The sequence below is a fragment of the Balaenoptera borealis genome (assembly GCF_965194805.1).
Source record: "Balaenoptera borealis genome assembly, chromosome: 20".
In the NCBI taxonomy this organism is placed as follows: Eukaryota; Metazoa; Chordata; class Mammalia; order Artiodactyla; family Balaenopteridae; genus Balaenoptera; species Balaenoptera borealis.
The window spans coordinates 39,676,842-39,686,608 of record NC_138879.1 but is presented as its reverse complement, the minus strand read 5'-3'; the positions used below and the strand labels follow the sequence as shown (position 1 = coordinate 39,686,608).

The following is a 9,767-nucleotide window of genomic DNA, read 5'->3' as shown; positions in this document are numbered from 1 at the left end:
CCGCCCGCCCCCTAGCCGCTGGGCCCCGAATGGCAGAGCGGCGCTCGGACCATCTGCATCGCCTCACGTCGCCCCGCCCCGCGCCGCTCTCCCATTGGCTGTCGCCGGGCCCTCCCGGCCCGCGCCTCTCCTGGCTGCCACCCTGACCGCGCCGCCGCCGGGAGCGGGGTCGGAGGTGAACGGCCTCGAGAAACCCCGGACGTAGTCACCTCACGGGGTTCGCCGGCTGAGGTGGGAGCGGGGGCGGGGCGGGGCCGGCGCCGTGAAGCCCCGCCCCTCCCCCGTGTGTCGGGCCGGCCTGGTGCTGCGCGCCTGTCAGCCATCGCTGGAGCTGCCGGCGTCTCCTGCCGCCCAGCATCGCCTCCGCGCAGGGGCTCCGGTACCGCCGGACCTCGGACGCCGCCGCCGCCGCCTTGAGGTGAGGGGAGGGCCGCCCCGGAGCCTGCGATCCGGGACCGGGAGAGGCTGGGCCCCGGGGAGGGGCGGCGGCTGCGAGGGGCCGCCTCCCATCTTCCGCCGCACGCGGCCCGGGCTCCATCCCGTCCGGACCCGGTGCTTGGCAGCCCAGCCCTCCCCGCAGCTCTGGGGCCTCGAGTTCCACTCTGGGGAGACCTGGAGGGGCCTGGGGTCTCCGGGCGTGGGAGCTCAGACCCCGGAACTGGGAGACGTACAGCCCAGGGCCTCTAGGAAGGGGCTGGTGAGACTGCCTGGAGCGGGTCCCCTCATCCTCCCTCCCCAGCCCCGGCGTGGTCTGATCCCTTCCAGACCCCTGTCTCTAATGGGACCCTGCGCTCGGGAAAGGGAGAGGACCCACGTGGGAGGGGGATGTTGAGGGTTGGGTTCAGTTGCGCTGGAACTCTGCCTCTTTTGCAGAGTGAGGTGTGGGGTGCAGAGACCCGGGCTTCTGTTGCTCTCGCTGTGTCTTTGTATCGCGGTGGGAGCCAGGGCCGGGCGAGGTGTCCCTTGCCAGTTCCTGCTCCCAGGGTTTTTATTATGTTTTCTGTGTGGGACGTAGTAAAGGTACCTGCCTGCTCTTAACTCTCTCCCTCACGTCTGCCATGCTTACCAAGGGAAGCTCTCGGAGATAGGACGTCGCAAGGTGGTGTGAGGCTAATGATTCCAGAGGAAAACGTGCCTGAAGGTCTTGCCCGGGTCAGCGCCAACATTATTTTTGGATTTGGACGCGGGAAAGTGGCCACTAGCCGACACTTGGAATCAGCTCTAAATATCAGGGACTCCAAGTAGGCCTTGTGGGTTTTATAGAAACAAGTAAGAATAAGCTAAAACCCGCTTAGGTTGCCGAAATACTTTAACTTTAGGTGTTTTTGTTTTGGGGTTTAAGATTGAAATCAAAAGACCCCAGGAATTCCTGATTCCATTTCTCCTTAAGCAGTGTTTCAGTAATTTCCCAATGTGTGGAACAAACCTAATAGCCTAGTCTTGAGTCTCAGAAGTTGATCCCCCTTGACTCTCTGTTTTCATTCTTTTTTTTTTCCCAGTCCACAGTGCAGATTGAGAAGCATGCTTTGGTTACCTGCTTGCTTCTTCCTGGGGGGTGGGGGTGGGTGGTAGGAATTCTCTGCTTTGTCTCTTGCTTCTTGGTGGGGATGCCTTGGATGTCTGTGAGGAGAAGGCTTTCTGTGCTGCCTATTTGATAGGCACTTTTAAAAAAGCACTGTGGTCTAATAGAGCAGGACAGCAGCTGCACTGTCCAGAGAGATGCCTGCTTACTACAAAGTAGCAGCTCTCTTCTCTTGCCTCAGTTTCCTCATTTCCAATAACAGGAGGACTCTTGTGACTCCAGAAAAATTAGCAAACATTGTAAAATGGCATATGAAAGATGTCAAAGGCAAAGAATTTATGAAGTCTCCTGTGTTTACGTGTTGTAGAAGTTTTGTTTTGAATTACCAGTGCAGAATAGAAATACATCTAGCATAAGATTTAATTATTTTTAAAGTTTGAAGAAATACTGAGAAATTGTGACATTTGGCCTAATGATCTTATAGTTCAGATGACTAGGTTATGTCAAAGAACTGGCATTGCGAAAGCCAGACTTAAAACTCTCTCGTCAGATCCTTACCTTTTCAAAGTGCTGTGGACATGGTTCAGGTGTAGATCACTACGTAACATTCTATTTCCTTTTCAGTCAATGACTAGGAAACCTTTTTTAAAAATATTTATTTATTTATTTTTGGCTACGTTGGGTCTTCCTTGCTGCACGCGGGCTTTCTCTAGTTGCGGCGAGCGGGGGCTACTCTTTGTTGCAGTGTGCGGGCTTCTCATTGCAGTGGCTTCTCTTGTTGCAGAGCACGGGCTCTAGGCGCGCGGGCTTCAGTAGTTGCAGCACACGGGTTCAGTAGTTGTGGCTCGCGGGCTGTAGAGCACAGGCTTGGTAGTTGTGGCGCACGGGCTTAGCTGCTCTGCGGCATGTGGGATCCTCCCGGACCAGAGCTCGAACCCTTGTCTCCTGCATTGGCAGGTGGATTCTTAACCACTGTGCCACCAGGGAAGCTCTAGGAAACTTTTTTACCTGTCACACAGACTGGTTTAACAGGTCTGGGGCTAGTGGTTTTTTTTCTTAAAAAAAAATTTTTTTTTTGATAGTTAATATCCTAAAAGTCTTGGTTGAAAAAAGAAGTAAATTAAAATAAAAATTATTGGAATAATGCATTGGAATTTAGTATTTCTAGTTGAAGGAGTCTTTTTACAATTCAGAAAAAGGTTTTTATATCATTATCTAACATGTTCTTAAAGATTAGTAATAATAGCAGATACGCATCAAGCGTCTTTCCAAGCCCTTAAAACAATAAGATTGTGATGAAGTAAATGAACACCAAACACTCACTGGCCAAAAAAAATTTAACTATTGAGGTGAGTAACATTTTTAAAGGAAGCCTTCATTGATCTTCCACTTTAACAGATTATTGCTTAACTCGTTTTTTGTTTGTCTCACTAATTTTAAAATTTAGTGAGTATTCACTACTTTACTTGGATCTAATGGACTATGTGAGATGATATTAAATAGAGGAAACTATGACAAGTAGTGTCATAAGGCCACTTCACTTACACAAAGAGTATGAATCTGATTGATAGGGCATAGGTTTTTATGAGTTCAACAAGTCAGTCTTACTGTGTGTACTCTAATGATACCCAGTTCTCTTACCAACTTGTTATGTTCTCACGCTACCATAAAGCCATTTAGCCTCTAGTCTCAGGATGTTTAAGGAAGCAAGTGAAAAGAGACTTCAACAACAAGGGATGTTAATTCCTTACCCAAAGGTTGGTGGTCCCAATTGGTTCGGCCTTCCAATGATGTTATTTGGGACTTAGGCCTATTCCATCCTTTCAGCATGCTGCACTCACCCTCCTTTATATAAGGAACCACAGTAGTGTTTACCATCACATGACATCAAGAATTGAAATTGCATGGCAGAGTGGACATCCCAGACAGAATAAGCTTGCATAATGATTTTCATTTTTGGAAATGGTAACATGAAGTTGAAAATTCTGAATGAATTCATGGAGTTAAGTTTGAAAAGCAGACTCAGTCTTAGAGAATTTTTTTCAGGAAGTATAAGGTTTCATTTATGAGTATTTAGCTATCTCCTATGGTGGAAATAGAGAGTACACTCACTCATGGAGTTCCTAAAAATTACCCTCTGTTTTTGTAGACTGCTCAAATCTTTCCTTAAGTCATGTAAGTTGGCACACATGTATATGTATGCATTTATACACATGCCAAGTTGGGGGGTTAGTAAGTTGATAGGAGCTTGATTAGTTTTTAAGTTTGCTAGGAGTTATATCAGTAAATTGGCACCAAGAGGACAGATAGCTGGGTTGTTTGTGTTTTGTGCTTCAGCATTTAGTAGTATTCCTGGGCCTGACAAGGCAAGCTGTTTAATTTCCCTTTGATTCCATTTTATAAAAATCCAAGTACTGAAGAGAACTTTTAGTTTTTGAATGTACCTTAGGATTTTTCTAGTCCAGCTTTACACTTAATATGAAAATATTTTATCTGATACTCCTGTTGAAAACTTCCAGCTGTTCATTGAGGAGATGACAGAGTCAGTTACACAGTAACACATATTAATAAATGAGTGAATGACGTGCCAGTTGTCTACTTAAATGCTCAGGCAGATATGAGATAAGGAGTCAGAGTAGCAAGAAACTAATGGGTAAAGCTTTTTATTAAACTTATTTAAAATCTTTAGTTATGCTAATACATAAGTAATGTGTTCACATAGTTCAAAATTTTAAATGTACAAAAGCGTATACAGTGACAGGCTCTGTCCTAACTTTGTCTTGCAGCCACTCAGTTCCCCTTACCAGAGTCAAGCAGTGTTATTTATTTCTTATTATAATTTCTTAATAGTAATTATCAGACACGTTAATTTAAATTTAAAGTGAATTATTTCTTAATAATTACCAAAGATTTTATTCATATTCAAACAGATGCTCATGTATTCTCTTCCCACTCTGCCAACTTTTTAATACAAATTATAAATACTTTACACATCATTCTTCATCTTTGGTTTCTTCACTTAACATTATAGGATGAACTGTTTACATTTTTATTTTCATCAAAGTGATATGTGTACATAGTTTAAAAGTCATATTGGGACTTCCCTGGTGGTACAGTGGTTAAGAGTCTGCCTACCAATTCAGGGGACACGGGTTTGGGCCCTGGTCCGGGAAGATCCCACATGCCGTGGAGCAACTAAGCCCGTGCGCCCCAACTGCTGAGCCTGTGCTCTAGAGCCCGTGAGCCACAGCTACTGAGCCCACGTGCCACAACTACTGAAGCCCTTGCACCTAGAGCCCGTGCTCTGCAACAAGAGAAGCCACTGCAATGAGAAGCCCGCGCACCGCAACGAAGAGTAGCCCCCACTCGCCGCAACTAGAGAAAGCCCGCGGGCAGCAACGAAGAACCAACACAGCCAAAAATAAATAAATAAATAAATATATTTAAAAAATAAAAAAATAAAAGTCATATTGTTCCACAAAGTTTGTTACAATAAAACAGCAGTCCTTAGCCCCTTCCCACTTTCATTTATTTTAGCTGATATATTTCTTACACCCCTTTGTCTGTAAATAAAAAACTGGTCTTCCTACATCTTGATTTTTCAGTTTTAGGTATTACCTACTGGATTCCTACTGTGGAAGATGAGGATTTGGTTCTCTTTCCTCTCCTTACCCTCACTGTTCACCTTTGCCTTTCCCATCTCCCACCATCAAACTACCCAGTCAAGTTATGTTGTAACTTTTGTTCTATCAGTATTCAGTGTCTACAGTATTATGAATGTGTAACTGCTATACACAATTTGGTTGCATAAAATCCCATTTCTTTCCTGTACAACTCTTTCCTTGGAGTTAATAATGGTCTTGTTTTTTTTTTTTTTTTTTTTTTTTTGCTTAGTTTTCTCTGTACCGATCTGTCATTTATTCAGCCTTACTCTTCATCATTTTCTAAATCTCTGAGAATGTTGAGATGATCAGCTATTCTATTAATTTTTATCTTCTGTAAAATCTCTCTTAGAGTCTTCTGACTGGCTCCAACCTATAAATTGTCTGCCTTCTACTTCTAGTACATAGCTGTTGTCCTGGCTTACTCTTCACTGTCATTCTGGGGGTTCTCTTTATTTCTACTCTGCTATGGAGAAATTATTTCCCATGTTTTCCCCATTATTGGTTTATTCCCTCATTTTGGTGGAGAATATTCTCCAGTGGCATCCTGAGAAAGAGTGCATGGGAGGTAAATATTTTTCCACTTACCATTATAGATTCCCCAAATTTAACGTTCATATAATATCTAATATATAGTCATACAGTATCTAATATATATATATTTTAAGTTTCCACACTTGACCCAGTAATGTCCTTTATAACTGTGTATGTTTTTGTTTTTGTTTTTGTTTTCGGCCACGCTGTGCAGCTTGCAGGATCTTAGTTCCCCGATCAGGGATTGAACTCGGCAATGAAAGTCCTGAGTCCTAACCACTGGACTGAGAGGGAATTCCCTATAACTGTGTATGTTTTAATTAATGATCCAGTCAAGAATCATTTATTACACTTGGTTCTCAAGTGTATTTAGTCTCCTTAATGTAGAACAGTCACCCTACTCTTTTTTTGTCTTTCATAGCATTTATCTTTCATTGACATTTTTAAAGAGTCCAAGTCAGTTGTCTCGTAAAAGTTCCTATAACCTGGGTTTGTTTGACAATTTCATCGTTATTAGATTGAAGTTAACCATCTTTGTCAAAAATACTACATTCGTAGTATCGTATACTTCTAACTGCACCACACCAAGAAGCACCTAATGTCCATTTGTCCTGTTATTGGTGAAGTTTAGTTTGAACACCTAGTTATGATGGTGTCCACCATATTTCTTCATTGTAAAAATCCCTGTTCCCTTTTGTAATTAATATGTAATCTGTGAGGTGACTTTCCAATTTTTTTTGTTGTGGTAAAATATATATAACATAAAATTTACCATCTTTTTTAAAAAAAATTTATTTATTTTTGGCTGAGTTGGGTCTTCGTTGCTGTGCGTGGGCTTTCTGTAGTTGCAGTGAGTGCGGGCTACTCCTGCATGCAGTGCGCGGGCTTCTCATTGCAGTGGCTTCTCTTGTTGCGGAGCACGGGCTCTAGGCACGCAGCCTTCAGTAGTTATGGCTCGCGGGCTCTAGGGTGCAGGCTCAGTAGTTGTGGTGCACAAGCTTAGTTGCTCCACGGCATGTGGGATCTTCTCGGACCAGGGCTCGAACCCATGTCCCCTGAATTGGCAGGTGGATTCTTAACCACTGCGCCACCAGGGAAGCCCAAGGAGGGGCTACTCTTCATTGCTGTGAGCGGGATTCTCATTACGGTGGCTTCTCTTGTTGGGAGCACAGGCTCTAGGTGCGCAGGCTTCAGTAGTTGTGGCACGTGGGCTCAGTAGTTGTGGTGCACGGGCTTAGTTGCTCCGCGGCATGTGGGATCTTCTCGGACCAGGGATTGAACCTGCGTCCCCTGCATTGGCAGGCAGATTCTTAACCACTGTGCCGCCAGGGAAGTCCTAAAATTTACCATCTTATCCATTTAAGAATGTACAGTTTGGTATTAAATACATTCATAATGCTGTGCAACTATCACTGCCATCTATCTACAGAACTTTTTTCACCTTGTAAAACTGAACCTCTATACCCTTTAAACAATAACTCATTTTCCCTTCCCTCAGCCCCCATCAACCACCATTCTACTTTTGGTCTATGATTTTGACTACTCTAAGTACCTCATATAAGTGGAGTCATACAGTATTTGTCTTTTTGTGACTGACTTATTTCATCCTCAAGGTTTATTCACTTTGTAGCATATTGCTTTTTAAGGTTGAATAATATTGTATGTATATATCATATATTGCTTATCCATTCATCCATCAATGCACACTTGGAGTTTTTTCCAAGTTTTAGCTATTCTGAATAATGCTGTTATGAACATGGGTGTACAAATATCTCTTTGAAATCCTGCATTCAGTTCTTTTGGGTATATACCCAGAAGTGGAATTGCTGGATCATATGACAATTCTATTTTTAATTTTTTGAGGAACCACCATACTGTTTTCCACAGTAGCTGTACCAGTTTACATTCCCACTAACAGCACCTGAAGAGTTCTAACTTCTCCACATCCTTACCAACACTTGTTTTCTGTGTTTTTGATAGTAGTCATCCTAATTACTGTGGAGTGGCTTCTCATTTTAGTTCTGATTTGTATTTTCCTAATGATAAGTAGTTTGAGGATATTGATGTTGTGCTTATTGGCCATTCGTATGTCTTCTTTGGAGAGAGGTCTCTTCAAGTTCTTTGCCCATTTTTGAATTGGGTTTATGGGTTTTTTTTAATGTTTATTTATTTGTTTATTTATTTTTGGCTGTGTTGGGTCTTAGTTGCAGCACATGGGATCTTTTTTTTTTGTTGCAACATGTGGGCTTTTCACTGTGGTGCACAAGCTTCTCTCTAGTTGTGGAGCACGTGGGCTTGGTAGTTGCGGTGCGCGGGCTTAGTTGCCTCGTGGCATGTGGGATCTTCCCGGCTCAGGGCTCGAACCCGTGTCCCCTGCATTGGCAGGCGTATTCTAAACCACTGCACCACCAGGGAAGCCCTTGTTGAGTGTTTTTATCATGAAAGTGTGTTGAATTTTATCAAATGCTTTTTTCTGTATTAATTGAGATGATCATATGGGTGTTTTTTCCCTTCATTCTGATAATGTGGTGTATTACATAGATTGATTTATGTATCTTGAATCATCTTTGCATTCTAGGAATCCAGTGGAATCCTTGCATCCCAGTTGTTCATGGTGTATAAGACTTTTAATATGCTGAATTCTGTTTGCTAGTTTTTTGTTGAGGATGTTAATAAGGAATATTAGTCTTTAGCTTTCCTTTCTAATAATGTCTTTGTCTTTGGTATCAGAATAACTGTGGCCTCATAGAATGAATTAGGAAGTGTTCTCTTCAATTTTTTGGAAAAGTTTGAGAAGAATTGATACTAGTTCTTCTTTAATTGTTTGGTAGAATTCACCAGGGAAGCCATCAGATCCAGGGCTTTTCTTTATTGGGAGATTTTTGATTACTGTTCTCCTTACCGGTTATAGGCCTATTCAGGTTTTCTATGTCTTTGTGATTTAGTTTTGGTATGTTTTTGTTTCTAGGACTTTATCCATTTCATCTAGGTTATCCAATTTGTTGGCATACAGTTTTTCATAGTACTCTCTTACAATCCTTTTCCTTTCTGTAGAATAAGTAGTGATGTGCCCACTTTCATTTCTGATTTTAGTAATTTGAGTCTTCTGTCTTTTTTTCATAGTCTGTCTAGTAAAGGATGTCAATTTTGTTGATCATTTCAAAGAAACAACTTTTGGTTTCATTGATGTTTTTCTCTATTGTTTTTCTATTTTCTATTCCATTTCTCTCTGCTCTAGTCTTTATTGTTTCCTTCCTTCTGGTAGCTTTGGATTTAGTTTGCTCTTCTTTTTCTTGTTCCTTAAGTTTTAAAGTTATGTTGTTGATTTGAAATCTTTCTTTCTTTCTTTCTTTTTTCTTTTTTTTGACCACGCCATGTGGCTTGCAGGATCTTAGTTCCCCTGACTAGGGGTTGAACCCAGGCCATGGAAGTGAAAGTGCCGAGTCCTAACCATTGGGCTGCCAGCGAGCGCCCTCTTGTTTTTTAATGGAAATGTTTATAACTGTAATGTTCCCCCTTATTTCTACTTTCACTGCATCCCATGAGTTTTGGTGTGGTTTGTTTTCATTTGTCATTAAGTATTTTCTAATTTTCCTTGTGATTTCTTGTTTGATCCATTGGTTGTTTAAAAGAGTGTTGTTTAATTTCCACAGTTTCTTCCAGTTTTCCTTCCGTTGTTGATTTTTAATTTCATCCTGTTGCGGACAGGAAGGTACTTTGTATGACATCTATCTTTTTAAACCTATTGAGACAATTTGTGGCCTAATGTCTGCTGTCTTGGAAAATATCCCATGTGAACTTGAGAAGAATGTGTATGATATTGTTGTTGGGTGGTGTGTTCTGTGTATGTCTGCTAGATCTAGTTGCTCTGTTGTGTTGTTTAAATCCTTTATTTCCTTGATTACCTCTGTCTGATTGTTCTATCCATTATTATGAGTGGGTTATTGAAGTTTCCAACTGTTATTGTGGAACTGTCTATTTCTCCCTTCAATTCTGTCAGCTTTTGCTTCATACACTTTGATGGTCATTAGGTGTATAAATGTTTATAA

At 42.0% G+C, this 9,767-nt stretch overlaps 1 protein-coding gene across 4 annotated transcripts in view; it reads left to right on the top strand.

Moving 5' to 3' along the window:
* Positions 1-9,767, top strand: part of ACACA (acetyl-CoA carboxylase alpha) — a 203,418-nt gene that overhangs the window by 35,048 nt on the left and 158,603 nt on the right. The window contains exons 2-3 of one of the 4 annotated variants that reach the window (XM_082373893.1): positions 210-248; positions 298-418. The exons of 2 other annotated variants lie outside the window; for them this stretch is intronic. The gene's annotated coding sequence lies outside the window, so the exon portion shown is untranslated. Of the gene's footprint in view, positions 1-209; positions 419-9,767 lie in introns of those variants that run through there. One more of the 4 variants, XM_082373892.1, reaches the window with a different exon arrangement.